Below are 20,649 nucleotides of genomic sequence, written 5' to 3' on the forward strand. Positions count from 1 at the left end.
GACTGCAACTATCTGGGATGCCTGCTGAAATGTCTGACTGGCAGAGTGATTTTGTCATTACTGTTATTTTTTGTGAGCCAAAATTTATTGTGGCTACTTAAATGTACATACGTAGCTACATGCTGTCCTCTCTCTGTCTCTCCTCTTAATAAGGCTCTTCTCTGTGTACATATGAAACACTACAGAGACATGTGTCAGACTTCACTGATAGAGACAGACAATGTCACTGGAAATTAAATGTTTTTTTTCCAGATATAAGTCTTTAATAGTAGTAATTTTATATTAACAATAAAACACAAACTATTAATGAACTGTTTATACAATTAAATGAAAACTGCAGCAGGTTTCATGAACATTTCTAATTCTCCTCAGACAGGTGTGTAAGGGTCTTTATATGTGTAAAATTAAGCTGAATTTCTACTTCAGTGTTCCAATTGTTTTTTATATCCATTAACTATTTATAAACAGCACATTTATCATATCCCTGCAAATGAAGACATGCTTAACGTTCAAGTAGCGTTCTCTTAGTAACGCATATGCGGAGATTTTAACATTTATTTGTTCCCCATAATCATATATTATTAAGGTGTTACACAGCCACAAAATTTAGGGTGAGGGTAGCTAATTTCTGATTTAGGGATTTATATGGAAAAAACCCTTGCAAGGTTAGATCCCTAGCTTTCCCTACCTGAGTTTATTTTTACCTGTTAAATATATTTAGTCTGTTTAGCTGCATGTCTGCCTGGTCAGGTGACCTGCTGCAGCCAGGTTTGAGCCAGGTGTGAAGTGGGGGAGGGGCTGAGGGAGGACAAAGGGCTGAGATGAAATGTTTGGAGAAAGAAATGGCTGGGCCTCCTGAATGAGACTGAGGATCTGCATAAGGACAGTGGTCCTCTCGGTAGAGGGTAACTCAAGTCAAACTCCATTGTTATGATGAGGCCTCCTCCAGACACAGGCCTGAGCACATCTGAGCACGAGAGCCATAAATATTGGAGATTCCAGCAAAAGGACCAACAAGAGTAAGTCTGGAAGAAGAGCTGTCCCTAGTGACTGGTGAGTCAGCTTCATGTGGATTATTTTGGGGTTTTTTTTGCAATGCATTGCTTTTGATTTTTGCTCTTGGACCGGAGGATTCCTTTTTTGCTTTGGAAGGACACTTTTTTGGACATTTAGGGGACTTTTTGATAATCAATAGAACTGAAGCACTAAGGGTGAGGCCAAAATACTGTAATTAAAGGACCTTGTTGTCTATTTTGTTTTTTTGGGGCCTGATTGGCAGTCTTAAAGGGGACAGTAACTAAAGGAAAGAGACCCTTTCATTGATTGATTTCCCGTCATTAAATGGACACTTGAGCTTATACCTGAGTTTCTGTGGTGATTTCCCTAGAGTTATAGGATGTTTATTTGAGTTATCAGGGCTCTTCTTTATCCCTTTCCTCTTCAATTGAGTAACTGATTAGAATCGAGATTATAATTTACAGTAGTTTTGAACCCATGAAGTATAACTAAGCTTTAGAAAAGTAAGCTGATTGTTATAAAGGGAATATTTACCAGTATTTTTTTTTACATAGCGCACACCCCGGCTCATGCGGGCGACACAGACACACATAGCTGTAGCACACACACAGCTTCGTGGCCACAGATGAGCTTTAAGAGGAGAAACTTCTGCTGTTTATCCTCCAGTATTCTGAAACTTTTGCCCTCAACAGATAGAAGCCTGAGGTCTGCACTACCAACATGTTAGCGTGCATTTCTGTGTAGGTGTGTGCGTGAGCGTTGTTTCCGCACAGCATGAAAGCAGACAAGAATAAAGGAGAGCAGCCGATGCTGCTGCGTAAAAAACGCACGAATGGTCAAAGAGAAAGGGATGATAGGAGAAAGAGTGACGGGGGACAGGAGCTCATGATGGAAAAATTGAAAACCAAAGATTGTGCACAAGTCTCTAGTCACGAAATATATTTTCTGTACAGGACAAGCTGTGGGTGTGGCTCTATGCTCTGGATTTAACAAGAACAGCAGTCCAGGTCAGAGTAAACTGCAGCAGTCTTACTGCGACATCCAAGCTAACAGCTAACACCGGACAATATGAAGAAGCCCACTGCCATGATTGGAAAGCCATGCTGAAACAGACCAGGAGTAGAGTGGGAATGTTTCTTTCTGTCACAGAAAGCTTTTAGTGTTGCTTTCTGCTCTTGTTTGGATGAGACACTTGCCTGGTTCAGACAAAAGCACTGCTGCAGCTCAGTCCCAGCTAATGACTAGCAGGCCTGCTAGAGTCATTAGTTGGGACACAACGACTCATTAGCTGTATACAACAACAAACCCTTTCCCCGTAGCTATCACATAATCATGCCAAAGCAGGTCAGCAGAAGAGCGACAACGTCATTTTCTGTTGCAGAAAGCTTTCCTTGTTGCTCTCAGCGCTAACTATGATGAAGAAATATGTTGGTCTGGCTAAGGCCGAGCTAACGTTCGGCTAGCAGCCGTAAATACAAGTACCCCTTTAACTGTCACACTCACGCTGTAGCGGGTTGGCAGAAGAGCAAAAACACCCTTTCTGTTACAGAAAGCTTGTAGTGTTGCTGTCTTCACTTGTTTTTATAAAGAAATGTCCAGTTTTGACTAAGTGCTGCTGTGACTTAGAGTTAATCGCTACATGAGCAGCCAGTGTACACAAGCATTCACACAAGAAGCTACCTTTTCTCCCTCACCTATTACATAGTCATGCCAAAGCAGGTCAGCAGAGTGAAAACATCTTTCCCAACATGAAAAGCTTATAGGGTTGTTTTATTCTTTGTTATACATAAATGTGGCCCAGTTCTGGTGAAACAGAGGCTAAAGCTATATCTGAGGTATTTAGAGCAGTGGAGGCAGCCATTAGAAGGCTTTCAGTCCCCCTAAACCCCGCCCATAGCGCAACTCTGTATGTATGGCTGTAGTTAACACAGTGGAGGCAGCCATAAGTGACAGCATTCAGTCCAAGCAAACGCAACTCTGTTATGTTAGGGCTTTGGAAGTAGGGTCACTCACTCAGTTACTCAGTCAGTCAGTCAGTCAGTAAGTCAGTGTACAGACAGGGCCATATGTAGGGCCGGCCCTTAGCGGTCAGCCAAAAATATTATTTATAAAATATTCAGAAAGATTGACTGGCTGGCCATCTGATTCATGAATTTTAACTGAACATATAATAGGTTCAAATACAGCTGTGATTGAAGTCGCTTCATTTCACAGTTAAAAGAAGGAAAGAGGCCCAAAAAAATCCCAGGAAACATCAGCTTCATCTCTTCGTAAACATTGACCCTTGTGTGCAGCAGAATGTGGAGACCATTGCATCTGCAAATCTTCATTGTTTCACTCCCCTTTGTGATTGTTTCTGATATTTGAAAATGATCACAGCCAGATGTAAAAATTATCACATTTTATAAAACCAATCCTCTGTGAAAATTGAGCTCTCACACAGCTGGCTGCTTGATTGCCACAGACATTATTTTTTGTGAGAGTCTTTTTTTCAATTCCTAGACTACACAAGGGAGGAAGTCATGTGTCAGCAACTATTAGCATATTTCCCAAACTGTGACAACACCAAAGGCCATAGAGATAGCTGTCCCCCTCTTGGGTACCTGCCCTCATTTTCCCTAATCAGTGCTCTTATTCTTAGAAGCTTTATTCATGCGGCCTGAGGGACAGAGCCTGGAGGAGAAGTCTGGGGAGGCTGAGGAGGTTAGAGGAAGAACAGGTGCAGAGAGGTGGAAAGATGTAATCAAAGAGAACAAAGAGGTAACAGTGTGGCAGTTTTACCCAGGGGTCCCTCACCTCTGACCCTCATATTCAGACAGAGAGGCCAAAAACATGTCATGGATGACTCTTGAGGCTGCTGTGTGCATGTGTGAGATTGAATCCAAAAGCTTTGAGAGCATTTCAGGAATAATTTCAAGTCTTTTAATTTCTTTTGCTGGCCTGTAGGGCAGCATTTTCTCGCTTTCTCTTTTTGCCTTTCTCTGTAATTTCTTCTGCTTTCTTCACCCCACTCTTCTCTCTCTCTCTGCAGTCTCTTGGCACACTTGCACTTTCTCGTCACTGTCAGAGCCCCTTGTGGGTTTTGGAACCACTCTCTTCCTCTCTCTCTCTCTCTCTCTCTCTCTCTCTCTCTCTCTCTCTGTTTCTTCTTCCCTGCTCCCCTTCCCTCAGTAAGAAACAACTGAAGCCCCCTTTTCCTCTCAGCTTGAGGCTTTTTTTTTTTTTGTGAAAGACAGATAATAGACAGACAGGAGAAGGAGGCAGACGGGAGGTATGAATGGCCTCGTCCACTGGCACATAGAAGCGGGCCCACACAGATACAGCGTGGTACACAGTTTGCTATCACTCTCAATAATCGCTGGCCTGTTTATGAAGCTGGTGTGGCTCAGTTATCTTGTAAACTATGTTCCAGTGCACAGGATCAGATATGAAATCCATAAGGTGGCAGAAGTCCTCTGCCTGACTATTGATTGCACAGCTTTATGTTTCATCCTGTCTCTATAAAGCTGTTGCTGATGAGCACACTTGAGGTCTGTTTTCAGTAACATCATCTAAATAGTTTTACATGGCTCGTTGCCATGTTTTATATTTGAAATCATCTTACAGAAACAGAATTTTAAACTGTTTTATACAATAGTACATTACATTCACATGATACAAAACTATCCATTTGACTTCTAATATATTTAATACCTCTATCATCAAAAATTGTACATTACTTCCTACATAATACAATTAATTCCTCTCAGTGGATTGACTCTAGAGCATGCACTGTCTATTTGAGCTTCCTGCAGATCATATATTTGATCACCATCATCAGATGGTTAAAACAAAAGCCCTCCCACAAAAAGACAAAAAAATGGCATAAGTCAACACAGTCTTTACAGTCTTCTACTCCTTCAAAGTGCATTTACACTACATGCTGCATTTATCCTTTAACACATTGCAGAAGATGCTGCATAAAGTGCCTCACTGCCCATCAGTATCAAGACAGTCTAGAATCTCAAACACCCCCTCTAGCAGACTGTTGATGTGAGATGCCGTTTCTGTCAGAACTGAAAAATGCGCTAAATCTTTCAAAATAAAATCGTATTAAACTTCTGTTTAGGGATAGGGTAAGGATTAAGGTAACAGGATAGCAAAAGGGAAAAGGATAAAACCTGGCCTGCAACACCCAACTACAAAACATTTAATCAAGCCGAGTTAAGTCTGCTTACAGGAAAAAAGCTCATCCTCCATAAAAAAAAACCATTGTAACGCAGCTAATGTAGCTAATGTAGCTTCATTAGCTATAATGTAGCTAGGTAGCTAACCTAGCTAAAGCTAAGCTCACAAAGCACAAGAAGCGGCTGTGGCTCAGTACGTAGAGTCACTCGTCCCACGATTGCAAGGATGTTGGTTCAATCCCCTGCACCTGCAGTCACATGTGAATATGTCCATTCGTCAGTGGTGTGTAACTGGGTATAGATGCATATGAATGGGATTATCTTATACTGACAGACAAATGTCCATAGCAACCTCTGCCATCAGAGTATGAATGAAGAGTGAAAGGGTATGAATAGGTAGGGGTGACCTGAGGTTCAAAAGTGCTTTGAGTCAGACGACTGGAAAAGCGCTAAACAAGCTCAAGTCCATTTACCATAGCTATATGAATGAGGCTAACATTAGCATCTTAAGCTCTGTTTGCTCAAGAACATGTTGCTAATGCTAACTTAGCTACATTAACTTACGTAGCAATGTTAACTATTTATCAAGTGTAGAGATGTTAGCTTTAGCTTATGCTAACAAAGCTAAAGCAAGTCACCGTTTGTCTGTCTACTTCTAAAACGGGTCTATACATAATTTAATCCCAAATTAGACCTCTGACCTTTTCCTCTGAGATGAGACATTAAGGAACAGTGGTGGACTAATTTTATATCAGTGTTACTGCTGGAAGACGTTGCAATGGCTTAACCAATGTGTACTGAGAGGGACAACAGAGCATGGGATTAATGATTTTTTATTATTATTTTTTTTAATACTGGACCTTTATTAATCTTGATTAACGCATTCATGCTGACAGTGATTATTTAAGCTGACTCTCTAAACCAGTGGTTCTCAACCTTTTTGAGTCGTGACCCCCAATTTAACATGCACTGTTGTCCGCGACCCCACTCCCCTGCGCGCTCCTCCCAAACACCAACGCTAACCACCCCCCTCCCCCGCGCTGTCCGTGGTGCTGAAACAAAAAAACGGTGCAGGTATACTGAAAAAACAATTGAAAAATGTACTTTGAGTTCTTATTCAACTCCCTTTACTGGTTGTCAATAAAACTCTGGCTCTAATTTCACTCTAATGTCAGTGGAGAAATCGAAAGAAACATAACTAAGTGAAGAGAAAAACGCAGCAGCTTTGCCTCTCGGGATGAGCTTCTGCTCAAGATTTTGAGGGCTATTTCTGTATGATGAATAACATGTACAATAAATCTCAATAAATACTTGTTTTTTTCATGACATTCTGTCTAAATTCATAACTTCTAATATTTTAAAGGCGTTTCGTGTCCCTTCTGTCGCTTGCATGCCCAACCAGTACAGCATAATGTTTGTGTCTGATTTACAAACAAGCACTTAAGCTCACACTTAAGCTGTCAGTTTTTTTTATTGAGACACAGGTTTGCCCAAAGGCACACAATAACATCCTATTTTTTGGCAAATCACTTTTGGATTTATTAAGAAACATGTAGCAGCATCACAATAACTCTTTAACGTGACCAACAGACCAACAATGGTTGCTACATCACATCATACTGCTGGTAGTTGAGCCAGTTAACATGGAAACAAATAACGCAACTTTATTTTTCTTTTAAATTAAAGAAAAAAACATCAACACATACTAATGAAAATCTTAAGAAAACACAGTGGGGAGAAAAATTTTGAACATTTCTGTTGCTGAGAGCTTGTTAACATGAAAACACACTGCAGGTATTCCGTGTTGTTTCTGCTCCTGCATGAAAAGCCATATTTCAAAAAGTGGGGCTGATATTTATGGAGCTTGAAGCTCTGATATCAGCCGGTGTTGGCCCCAGGGCCTTACGTTTCTCAGGTGGTGGAGCTGCTGTTAGGCTTTCTGGTGACTGACCTTAAGACCCCTTCTGCTGCTGCTGAGCGCTCCATTTTTCATCAGGTAGCTAGCAAACTTACTGCAGCTGCAGCTAAGGCAACAACGCGCAAGCTTTTTTTCTTTCTCTTTGTTTCTTTTTTTCTCCACTGTCACTGAACAGAATCTCCCGCGCACAGTTCAGATCATACAAACTCAGTTGAGACAATGAATTTTTGACAAATAATGAATCAGAAAACAACTAAAACAACTCCCTGTCTAAAATTATGTAATTTAATATTAATTATGTGCATTTATATTTTTCCAAAATGATTTGGCGACCCCCAGAAATCATGGGGTCAGTTGGGGTCAGGACCCCAAGGTTGAGAATAGCTGCTCTAAACAGCTGGTATAAAATAACAAGAGTGACACTGAGTGGTGAAACTAAAGATAACATGAGACAGTTTAATGGTCTTTTATTGTCTGATAGCTAAAATTATCTCCTTTCATGAAAATCAATGGCTTAAGTCCAAAGACAGCCATCATTAATTTCTGGGGGATGTAACTGACCAAAGAGAACACACAGCCAGACAACCAGATAGCCAGTAAAATCCTCAGCTCCTCATCCTTTGACTTATCCCAACCTTCAAAACTATCACCAAGAAAATCAGATTTTAAATCAAAGCATCCACTAGGCTCTGACTAGATGGTTTCAGATACTCTCTCATTACTCCTCAAATTTTTGCATGTAAAATATCCTCCCAGGTCATGGAATCTCTTTAACTATCATTTCACTACAACACTGGTGTCTGTGTGGTCAATGCCTTGTCCAAGCCTACTTCAACATGTAGACTAGGAGCTAGGGAACTGCCAACCTTTTCAGTGAATGAATACCCACTGCACCACAAAAGTACAAAAAATACACACTAATCTCCTAATCAAAAGTCATAACTCTCAATGGCACTTTAAAATAGTCACCCTTTTAAAAGCTTTTCATTTTTGTCCATGTTTTTTAAATAATGACCACACTCTTGTAGAATACTGATCCTCAGGCTTTTAGCTTGTCATAATAAAACCTCTGCTTAGGATGCATTACAAGATTTTGTCAGGATAAATATCAGATCATGATACTCATAGACAAGCCTTTTTTAGTCAATATAAAAATGAAGATTCATATATGTATTTGTTTTTGTAAAGACTCTCTATAATGACACCATTTAAATGAGTGTTATACCTTTACATCCTGTTGTAATGCTGCTTTATCACTTCTTGAGCTGCTCCCATGTCTTACTGAGAAGATGCTCCATTGTGTCACAATGGGTGTTCTAGTGTGTAGGAACAAATATGAAATCCATACAGTGACTGTGCTCCCAGCAAGATATTATTGATCCCCAGACTTCCCACTCTCTCCTATCTTATTAATACTCCACCTTTACAGACCGTGCAATGCCTTTGTGAGTGTAAAAATGGTGATTCGGTGAATCTAGCTTGGCATGTACACAATTGAATGTGATTATAGTTTGATATCAAGAATATCCATCTCCACACAGTGGGACAAGAAGAAACTTTAAGTATGCTTTTAATGAGAAAAACATTTACATACTTCTCTACAGCAAAATTAACTCACAAATGATGAGCTTTTCCTGTTACTGGCTGCTGTTGATCGATATGGTATGACTACTTCTTTTTCTTTTTGTCCATTTTTACAAGACCACTTGAGCTTAAAGAAGCAATTAAACAGTACAGAAAAAGGCATGAACAATGAGAGTAGCATCCGCCTTTAGTGAGCTATGCAGTCAATATCCTATAGATGCCGAGATCTCCACATTCTCCTCCTGTCAGTCATGAGTACTCCTGACTTCATGGCCAGACAAGCAAGGAGAATTCTCTGCAAACTGCATAGATTTACCCACAATATTTCAGGGAACTTCTGGTTTGTGTACATTTTAATGAACCTTGGGAACTAAAAACCACTCGGTCTCCTTTAACCTAGCTACCATACCACTCACTGTGAGTCTCACCCCTGTATAATGTTATAAAGACCCTACCTATCTGTGTGCTGAATCACTTTGTCTGACAGTGACAGTGCCTGTGGCAGCGCTCATAGGCATTAGAAATAACCAAATGGAGTTAATTATTTTTTTACTCTGATGTACTCTGTTTTGCTTTTATAGGTCATATAAAGTCACTTCTATTAATTGCAGTCAGTAATACCAGCACTATTGAAGAACATCGCACAACAGGAATAAGAGAGCAGGGAATAAGACATGGGTAAAGAGCCATAGACTGGACCTAAACTGAGGCTGGGTGTGACCCAGGTCATCTGTGCCCTCAAAATATTTTTACAAGGCAGAGTAAATCAGTAACAAAGTTTGATACACTTCTATGATCAAACATGAAAGAAAATGTCTGTATAGTTGGATTCTCGCACCAATTAAAGTAACAAAAAAACTGCGGATGTTCCCAGGCCACTATTTCCTAATTCCGATACATGCATTTAAATTGAGTTTAACTGACTAGTCTAAAGTGGGGAATATGCTTAGAAAACAGTCAAATATATCGCAGGGTTATTGTGTTGATTGGGTTATGAATTGAGGCTGATGTGCTTAGTATAGTGTGGCTAAAGTAAGCAGTTAGCTCCATCAGTCTTCGTCCCTCCACAGATTAATATCATGTTAAATGTGGTAGCTCACCATTTAGTTGAGTTGTAATACATGAGTATAACCCTCAGCAGCCTACATGAAACTTTTTTTTTAACCATTATGAGTTCAAAACACTGCTGCTGTTCCTACAACATGCTAAATACTAAGCTAAGCTCCGGCAGGAAGGCAGCGTCCACTGAAGCCACAGCGACTACAAGTGGTGGGAGACTTAATTACTAGGGGTGTAATGGTATTTGTATTCGTCCCGTACCGTCACGGTACGGCCGTCACGGTTCGGTGCATGCAGTAATATGATGAATACGTCTGAGTATTAAAAAAGAGTCGAGTTCTCACTTCAATCCAGGTGGCAGCAATGAGCCTAGAAGCTGCCAGCAACCGTCATTACAGAAGAAGGAGCAGTTACAAAAACAAACAAAGAAGAGTGATGGTGCATGTGGAGTTAGAAGAGCCGCCAAATCATATTAACTTTACCTTCAACTATCAGCCTCGGAGGAGTGAGAGAGGGACTCTGCAGCTGTGTCATAGGTAAAGTTATCCTCAGATTTCACACCGCTTTAATCTCTTTATCCTCCAAGATGGACTGTGAAAAGTTCTTCCAAACTTTGTAGTAGGTCCCATTGGTTACAAAGGTAATCCAGTGCTGAAGTCTGTGTTGAAATTGGCAAAAAGACGCTTATATGCATATTTGACAAGCTAACTTGCAGTTGTGTGATGATGCGTTCAAGTTGGCTGGGAAATTTTAGTGTTTAAAGAATGGGTCTAGATATGTCAATATATCAATGAAAATAACCTAGTTATTTAAAAATGTATTCATTTATTAATATTTCTAATCATTGAAGAACTTTTGGAGGGAGGTCACAGCATTATTTATGATTTAAATGTAATTTATTCAGCCTATTTATTTTAATACAGTTTAATCAAAAAATTCAAATTAAATTTTATTTATCTGCTTCAATCACCATACCGAAAACGTACCGAACCATGACTTCAAAACCGAGGTACGTACCAAACCCAAATTTTTTGTACCGTTACACACCTATTAATTACAGTTTTAAAGAGCATTCAACCACGATTTCTGGCCCATGTTTTAAAAAATAAATACTTAATTAGTTTGACTGACTCGTAACTCTTGTGCTGGCTAATTTGATATCTGAATTTTGCTGTTCAGCTGGCTAACCATGCACATCCCCAAAAAACATCTCTATAAGCCCTGATTTTTAAAATTGGTGCACCCTCACATTTACTGAGATCAGCTAAAGCTTAGAGGTGTCAGAGTTTAGATCAAGGATATTCTCCAAATTTTGATCAAATGTTTTTAACATGTGACAGCAACCACCTCTGGACAAAAAAGTTTGTCTGATAATGTTTCAGTGAGATGCCCCAAAGCAATATATTTTTATTTTAGATGTCTGAAATGTCATATCAGCCTTTAGAAAGAAACATTCTTTTTCTTGTTCAGAACTTTGAAGGAAACAATGTGTGATTTACCTTTGACTTTTTTTTGTTAGGTGGATCTAAACACCTCCAGACACACAGCTGGATATCAGTAATGAGCGCTGCTTGCTGTGTGTTTGTGATTTTGTATTCCTGTTTCATTATTAGGCATTTCTGTTGTCTGTAAATACTAAGAAAAGTTTGGCATATAAGAAATAAAAAAATGTCTAAGTAAACTTTAACTCTCTTTGAGACAAAGTTGATGTAAATCCCCCATCAGTTTTAAGATATCCTATTCTTAAAATGTCTGTGTAGGGATGAATTCTTCATGGCACTGATGAGGTACATTTTTCTGTTTATATGTGATTGATGTAACATTGTATAGGGTTATAATACAAATCTTGTTTCAATCTTTAAAAGCTCAGACTGGAGAAATTACAGCCAGAAAGACTATAAAATGATCAAATTCTTCTTTTTTAGTAGTTGTTTTGAGACTTTATGCCTTTATTGTAGATAGGAGACTTGAGACAGTCCCTCAAACTGGACAGAGAAGGAGGGCCACGTCAGAAAGGAACTAAAGGCTGAATTTGAACCCAGGCAGCCTGTGCTAAAAACAACATCCTCTAACTTTGCAAAGCCAGTGGACTGGCCAGATTTAATGTCTGTCATCTTGCAAAGCAACAAGCTGAAAAGCTGTCTGAGAACAAACAGACCAATCAGCATCATTTGCAGAGAGTAAGGTGGTAGCTACAGGCAGGGTCTCTGTTACTGCAAGATGGTAAACAATGGTGACCGGTAGAGAGATTAGCCCAGATGTAGCAGTAGTTTTATCAGAACTGGACAACATGTCTTCAGTAAAAGAAGAGCCAAGAACCTCGCTGAAAGCTGTTTTGGTTGGAATAGATTTTTGTTCTTCTTTCAGCTGGCTGCATGTTGAGCTTGCATTATGAAATTTATTTGCTCTGATTGACCATAATAAATGTGACAGACAGAACCTTGATCCAGTCATCCACTGAGACATTTTGAAATGTTCTGCCCTTCCCAAACACAGACTATTGGCCCCTTCCCAGATGGATGTTAAATATGCCCCATGTAATGGACATGTGAAACTGTCTATCTGGCATGTAAGGTTACTATACATGAGGTGCACAGACATAGCTGCTATAGGCAACCAGCACCCCAACAATCTAAAAGGTATAAAATGGGCCTTTCAGTCCAGTAGATGTCCCACTTAAGCCATCCCACAACTCTCAATGAGTGCTGGATCCAACAGCAAACCAAACAAGATGAGATATAATGAAAGCACCATCATGTTACTGTAAACACAGAGCTGAGAACAACAAACCCACATGCAGTTTGCCTTATCTCTGCTGTTTTTTTTTTTTTGTGTGTGTTTTTTTTTAATCATTAGTAATCTCTGAATTTGATTCAGACATGTCTGCTAACTTAATGTTCAAACAGTTTCCATAATCCCTTTAAATAAAACCATTGTGAGTAAAAGGTAGTTTAAAAGCTTATCTATTTCTTTGACCCCTGATGTGGTGAAATTAGTTTACTTACACATTAATTGGAACCACTTCTGGTTTCTCTCTTTCAAATATATTTTGTTAGAAATAGAAAACATCTGTCAGTGTAAATCAAAAACCTTATCATAATAGAACTGCGGCTATATTTAAAGGGACATTTTGCACATCTTTTAACACATCAGTCGGATTCCATTCCCCTCACATGAAACCACTGTTACAGATGCATAATGCTCATCTTTTCACACTGCTTCCTTACCCTTTTTTCAGTATTTATAACTGACAAGAAGTGTTAATTTATTTTACACTCTGCACTAGTTGTGTCAGTCTATATTAGCCTACACTTTCAGTCACTGTTAACAGCCTTGCTTCTTGTTGTCTCATCTTTGCTTTGCCCTGTAAAAGTCCCGACAAGCTCTTTCCTTCTGAGAATACTACTGTAAATACCTTAACTGTCAGTTTAAATCTGGGTGGTAGATTTCTTTGTAATTATAGCTCACGAATGCTTGTAAATGGCATTTACCTTCCCTTGCCTTCAAGGTTCCACCAGGTTACAACCAGGAGCAATGCCAGCAAAAACACTCTGTATGGCTTTTAAACTAGCTTGTTTTGCTCATTTATTCAGGTGATTCTTTTATTTTTGGCCTCTAGCTGCGTAATGAGAGCTCATGGTGTCTTTGTAGTCTTTCTGTATGTTTAGAGAACACCTCTGCAGCTGTGAATAGTTCTTATATAGACCTGGGATTTCCATCTGTTGTGTCAGGGAGCACTTTTCTGGGGTTTTGAATGTGTACCTGGATTTTGAAAAATTGCTGTTGCAAAGAGTCTATGACATACAGAAGCCTGAAGTGGACAAACTTATATTTGATTTTTGTTGTTGCTGCTGCTGTTTTCTAGTGCTGTAGTGCAGGGTATATGGTGTATACCTACTTGTTTTTTGTCTGCATGTCTCCATAGAAAATACCAACTTCTGCACTTTTGGCAGTGACATATTGTTGCATTTGGTTGGAGCAGCTGGTCAGTCCTCAGTTCTTTTGCTGCAGTAAACAGTTAACCACCCAAATTCTCCACTCCACACTCTGCACTCACAGGGATCTCCTGTGCACCTTACAGGGAGACCTTTTAGAGTATCATGAAGGGGAGGAGTGTCCAAACCACATGGCTTATCAACAGGGGTTCCTCAAGGGTCAATGCTTGGTCCCCTCCTTTTTTCATTACAGACATCCCACTTGGTGCTATCATCTGCTTCTGTGGCTTTTCCTGTCCTTTCCACCAGATGACACAGCTGTCTCAGTTCAGATCTCATCTTGCCTTGCTGATATTTTTAAGTGGATGAGGGGACACCACCTTCAGCTCAACCCGTCCAAGACTGAGATTTTTGTAGTTCTAGCCAGTCCTACCATTCAACTGCAGATGAATATCAAGTTTGGATCAAATAAACTCATGCCCACTAAATTAGCCCGTAATCTGGAGTTGTATGATAAAAGACGTGGAATCTGGCTAATCCATTTGAATTGCAAGGTAAGGTTAGGTTAGGCATGCACTTCCCTGAGCATGCAATTAAACCACACCCATGGCTAGTGACTCTTTCTCCTCAAATGAGGACAGTGGTTCAGCCATTCTCTGCAGATTTAAGAGTTTCAGTTTAAAGGTGTGCAAGATGGATCTGCCTGAAGTAAAGGCATGGAATCTGGCCAATCCATGTAATTTGCAAGGTCAGGTCCAAACTGCATCATCTTTCATTGACTAAACTGACTGGTTGGTAATTTTAGGAAATTTCACCACAATTTCTCAAAGTTGGAGACAAAGTGGGTCCTGTGGGCCCAGTTGAGAACCACTAGTTTTGGGCCTGATGGTGAGGAGACTCCATGCATCAGGGCAGGAAGTTGGAAAGATGGTTTGTGTCTGTTTAGGGATAGAAGAATTCACTTTTGAAGTTTAAAAAAGGTATAAAGGTGACTGGTTGGGTGCTCTTTATTTTCCTTTGTTGGTGCAAGGATAGGTAAATCCACAGCAGGTTTATCCGTGAGCATCTGTTCTTGCTGTCATATGAAACACAAACTAGCAGCAGGTCTACAGGTAAAAGCACCATGCTGAGAGGAGTAAAAAAATACAGAGGGAGGGGGCAAATATGGGAGGGAGTGTAGAAATGGAACCAATGCCAAAGAGAGCTAACATATTAGTCTATAAAGTATTGTGCTGTCTAAGCAATGTATTTTCCCTCCTGTTATGCAAATTGGACACATTTGAATTTGAAAAACAAGAAGTAAAGTGATGCCCAGAAGATGCACATGATGGAGAGGGCTTTCTAAATGCACAGAGAGTGAAATGAATCAGGGAGAGATGAGGGGAAGCTGCAGAGAAAGATGCTCATATGCTGAGGCTTGATATAGTGTATAGAGTAATGCAGATAAGGAGAAACGCTTTAAAGAGATTTATGGAGAGGTGTGCACTGTAGAAGAGACAAGGTTTGATAGACAGAGCAAGCAATTAAGAACCTGAAAAAGACAGAAGACTGTGGATAAAAAAAAATCAAACATATGGAGCTGGGGGAAAGGCATGGAGAGGTGCAGGTAGAGGAATTCCCAGGAGGCCTATTGTGTCCGATGCTTTTACTGTGGTGATGATGCACCGTGCTACCTCCCCCCTCCTCTCATTAAAGCTTTATGAAACAAGCTTAGAACACATTTTATTACAATGACGCCACTGTCTGGCACATTCCAACCCTGCGGCAGGGTGGTGATGGTGGAGGTTGAGCTGATGTTTGCAGATAAATAAACACATTGTTGAAAAAAGGAGGATAAGAGGGATCAGAAGGAAAACAAGGCCAAAAGGGCACAAGGAGGTGAAAAACAGAGTCAGTCAAGAGTGGATGAATGAGAATTCGGTGATATGCTTCAGCCTTGTCTGTGTGCAGCTGCAGATTTCTCTCTAAAGAGGAATGGGGATTGGGGATTAAGGCCATCAATATTTCTTTAGGTTTTGAGCTGGGTGACAAATAAAACTTAAGACAGTGATGTGTAAAATATTGCTAAGGCTAATACACAAATGCACTGTAAGAGATAGCCTTATGCCTAAGATGCTCGCTGAACTGATTGTACAATTGAGAGATAAGGCATTTAACACAGAAGGGTTGCACACTTACAAGACAGCACATTGTATTTTCCATATACAATACGTAACAAATTTATTAGACCGCCCAAAGTAAGGCTTATCCTACAGCTGCCCTAAATTAACAGCATTAGTAATTACCAAAATCATTTTTTATGTTTCTGCAATGGTTAATACACCAATATGTAGAGGAGGCAGGAAATGAAAGTTAAGTGAAGCAGATGTCAGACACCTCAAGATTTTAAGTACCAGAGACAGAAGGAAGACCACTGCTGATCTTCAGGCAGAGATGAATGCTTCTAGATCAGAGTCTGAGAAAGTCTCCATAAGCAGACGACTGACGGAACAAGGCTTAAAGGGAAGAATAACTGCTAAGAAGCCATTATTGAGGCCTGCAAACATCCAGAAACGCCTCAGATTTGCCAGGGAGCACAAACACTGGACTGTTGATGACTGGAAGAAGGTACTCTGGACGGACAAGTCCAAGTTTGAACTCTTCAGTCAGCATGGTCGTGTTTATGTCCGCAGTAAAGCTGGAGAACGTTTTGATGCCAGATGCATTGCACCCACAGTGAAACAAGGTGGAGATTCCATTATGGTATGGGGTTCCATTTGTGGATACGGCGTGGACAAATTAGTGAAAATCAACAGTATCATGAACAAGAACATCTACCACAACATCTTAGTGCATCATGGAATCCCTTCTGGAATGAATCTGATTGGTCGTGGATTTCTATACCAACAAGACAATGACCCCAAGCATACTTCAAAGCTGTGCAGAGACTATTTGAGCAAGAAAAAGGAATCTGGAGTACTGGAACTGATGGACCAGCCAAGTCAAAGTCCGGATTTGAATCCTATTGAACAAATTTGGGATTCAGTAGATTCAAAGACTGATGGCACAAAAGTTTCATCTAAAGCAAGTCTGTGGGAACAGCTAGAAACTATTTGGAACTCAATAACAAAAGAGACTGAGGAAAAGTACATAAAAACAATGCCAGCAAGAAAGCAAACTGTTATCAAGGCCGAAGGAGGCCATACAAAATATGAAGTTTTTTTTGGTTATGTGTGAAAAAGGACTATTTAGTTGTTTCAGTTTGTTATTTGCCAAGTAAATAACAATAACATTTTTAGTTTCAAACAAGTTTTTGAAAGATTTCTAAAATATTTATGTTTTCTCGTTTTTATGACAGGTGGTCTAATAAACTTGTTAAGCACAGTCAACGTTTTCCCCTGCTAAGGTTAGCGTTATAAGTGAGTGACTCTTTTTTGTATACATTGAGGAGAACAGCTAAGGTTAGCGTTAGTGAGACCACTCTTTGTTATTCGCTAGGGAGGCCAGGCCACACTGGACCAGGAAGTGTCGTAATTCACAGGACTGACTCCTCCTTGCCAGGAAGTGCTGTAGGATCCTCCTCTGAGGGTTAAAGGCAGACACTTCTCTGTACTCAGGGGCTTTCTTCTCTGGGAGCTCGCTTTTCTCTAGCTCTGCGCAGAGCAAGGGTGGAGACACACAGATGAGTGATTTGTGTGATATTTGTAACTTTATATGCAATCTTTAATAAACTTTGGGTCAATGACCATTTAAGCTGAACTAATCCTCCCTTTGTCCTTCTGCCAATAAAAGAACAGCAGTAAATTCTAACCATGTCACAGGCTGCATGTTGGCCAGCACTTTCGTCAAGTTTCTAAAAAGTTTCATCAGTTGGCATGGGAGCAGCACTCAACTCTGTTACCCAGTTTGGCAGTTCACAACAGTGCTGCTTTCTCTGCTTTGTACTCTCTTACAAAATTAGCTGATCCTCGGAAAGGAAATGGAATTTACAATGACACTGTTGTCAAAGAAATCTAATTGTATGTTGTCCTTACACAGTGTAAGCACACTGGTTTCTCTGCAAAGAGACGTTCTACACTGGCACATTTGCTCCATGACTGAAAAGCAGGAATACATTTCCCCTTATGTTTCAATCTAGATAAGTGCTGACGTCTTTCTTAACCGTCTCTGTTTATTTGCTTCATTTCATTTTATTTTTAGGTGAACTTTTGCTCTCGTCTTCTGAATGCATAATTATGTTTTCTACATGAAGGATTTTGTTTAAACATTGTTGTGCATTCCAGGTATTAGACTCACCCGATGTCAGGTGAAATAAAGCACCTGTCAGTTAGAAGTTCAACACAAATCTTTCTAATCATTTTCCATGTTGCAGTGTGCTCTGATAATCAAATAAAACCTTGAAATCCACAGAAAAACTGCCCCAACTTTGCTGACTTTGAGGATGACATGAGTCAGCTTCTTCTGACTGACGCATGCTAAGTATGTAGTATGCTAGTTCTTTGAATTGGAGACATTTAGCTGCTGTCATAATCAGAAGCTAAATCCACGCCTTATCGCCTCCCGGGTGCAGAGGCCTCGACTTTGTTTAATTGCCACGAGCTGAAGCGCCAAAGCTGCATCTCCCTCAGTGTTTACCCCTACTGAGGCTTATAGCTGATAATGGAATTACTCTGAGTCCCAGGAGGAGAGAGGGAGGGAGGAACAGAAAGAGGAGGCAGTTGAAGAGGAAGAGATGAAGGGAGAGTGGAAAAAAGCAGAGGATGGAGGCGGTGTCTGCCTTTGAAAACAGAAGAGAGAAGATGCAAAAGAGATTAAAATAGGGAAAAGGAGGGAAAAAGGTTATATTGATGGTTGTTGCCGACAGCACAGTCTGCAGCTACCCCCCCAACCCCTTCCTCTGTGCCTTACTGTTTACTCCAGTGTGACGTATTACAGGCTGGAGAGTGAATTATGACGCAGGATAGAGCTCCAGCTTAAAACATCCCTGCCTAGGAGAATCAAGCTGAAAGGATGAATGAGGCCAAAGAGGGAAAAGAGGAGAAGCAATAAGAGGATGAAAGAGAAAAGGAGCAGACAATGAGAAACATTAAAGAAAAGAGTTGACACACACTTTTGGTTTGACTTCAGTCGCTGAATCCTTAGAAGTGTTTGTGAGCACTATTCACTTGATTTGTCAGAATCTGCTTCACCCAGGAGATTCTTTTTGTCTTCAAAACCAGTTTTGGTCAAGCGGCACGGATGAACGGCAAACTGAGGCGGGTGAGAGATTTTCGTGGAAGCGAGATAGCGTGGGACGTCTGTTGCTGCCTTTCACTCTCCTCTCTGTCATGGTTGAAAGCTTCAGGTTGTTTGAAGATGGAGTTGCAGTGTTGTAGTGGAAAATGACTTCACATTTGAAGTGAGCTTGCGGCTCGGTCAAGGGTTTGGTGTGTGTGTGTGTGTGTGTGTGTGTGTGTGTGTGTGTGTGTGTATAATTGGATGGATGGATCTTAATGTTAAACTTGAAGCAGGTTGGATTATTTTGCTGTAATTTCCTTAAGTGTACAAGCAGCCATGCCAGCTTTTGCCTTGTGGGATTGATTTTGTGCCAGTCAGAAAATTTGAAAGTTTCTCCAAAGGCCTACAGTGGAGTTTGATTTCTCCCCATGTATATGCAAATATATGTGCTTTAACTTAGAAATTACATGTGCATACATTGGCTGGAGGGATTTGACTTTTACATCTTTTCTGATTTATACAGCAACAAAAAACAAGAAAGTTTCTTTGTAACATGTAGAGTGGGTCAAAACATCTTTCTTTGATATCTTTGATAATTTATCTACCTTAATTTTATCCACCACAAGGAAACTGTAGCAAGCAGGGATGTCACTAGAATTAAAAGACAGAGGGGGCTTAGCCCCAAGGGGTCCAGGTGATGTGAAGTGTTGCATGCATGAGTTTTTTTTAATCACACCTTAAAAGACTTCATTCATTAGTTTCTCATTAGTTGTAGAGCATTTTTCAGGACTTATTATACGGCCCACTCTCTTTTCTTTCCTTGCTTTCTGCCTATTCTTTATCAGGAGCTCTTCCTTTTTTTAAAAATAGTCTAAGTGAGTTTATGAGTTGCCATTTAGAAGTTTACTGAACTATAAATGTGGGAATTAATATCTAAAAAATATACTTTCATAATTCTTCTCTTTTTTCCTTCAGTCTACACATGCATTTCCAGTACAAATAAAACTAGTTTATTTCCGCCAGCCACTGATATGTGTCTGAGGACAGTTTATGCCTGTGGTACTCAACCTTGTCCTACCCAAGAACCACATTGTCTAAAATACTTTTAGGAGAGCCACAATCCAAAACCAGGGATGTAGGTAGATCCGAAGATCAACTGATCCATAGTTGAAATGAAATGAAACATCGAAGAAAGGATATGTAGCTGATGGTGAGCTTGCATTTTATTTTTAATTATGTAGGTTCCACCTGGGCTAAAGGCATTTTAAAATATTAGAAGTTTGAGCTATGAGCTGATGAACTGGCTATTTGGTTATTTATTTCTCACATTTGGACTTTTACTGTAGTTCTGTAGCTCTGTTGACTTAATGGAGATGCTTTTAATTAATGTTTTTAGCTACGGGAGGGGCCTCATAATGGTCTTTACCCTAGGCCTCTAAATGACTAAAAATGGCACTTCCTCACACCTGCAGCTCTCAGACACATCCTTTTGTAGCTTTTGTTTTATGTTTCTGCTCTTTTGACAGTATTTATTATCAGTACTACATTAAAGATCAAACAAAACACCCACATTTCACCAGTTATTATGTTATCTCAACATGTGATCTGTGTGTGAGGCTTGTTGATGATGACACGTATCACAACAATTATCATCGAATACGAGTGTGGGAGAGCGGTGGCAGTAAGTGACCGAAGATAACTTGAAAATGAGAGCATTAGAAGCTTCAGTTTGAACAGAAGACAGCACACCTCAATGAATGAACTTACAGAGGAG

The 20,649-nt window shown here is 40.0% G+C and overlaps 1 protein-coding gene across 3 annotated transcripts in view; it reads left to right on the plus strand.

Moving 5' to 3' along the window:
- gria4a (glutamate receptor, ionotropic, AMPA 4a) overlaps window positions 1-20,649 on the plus strand; it is a 208,795-nt gene that overhangs the window by 72,361 nt on the left and 115,785 nt on the right. The gene's annotated exons all lie outside the window — the stretch shown is intronic.

The sequence above is a fragment of the Cheilinus undulatus genome, linkage group 2, assembly GCF_018320785.1.
Source record: "Cheilinus undulatus linkage group 2, ASM1832078v1, whole genome shotgun sequence".
NCBI lineage: Eukaryota > Metazoa > Chordata > Actinopteri > Labriformes > Labridae > Cheilinus > Cheilinus undulatus.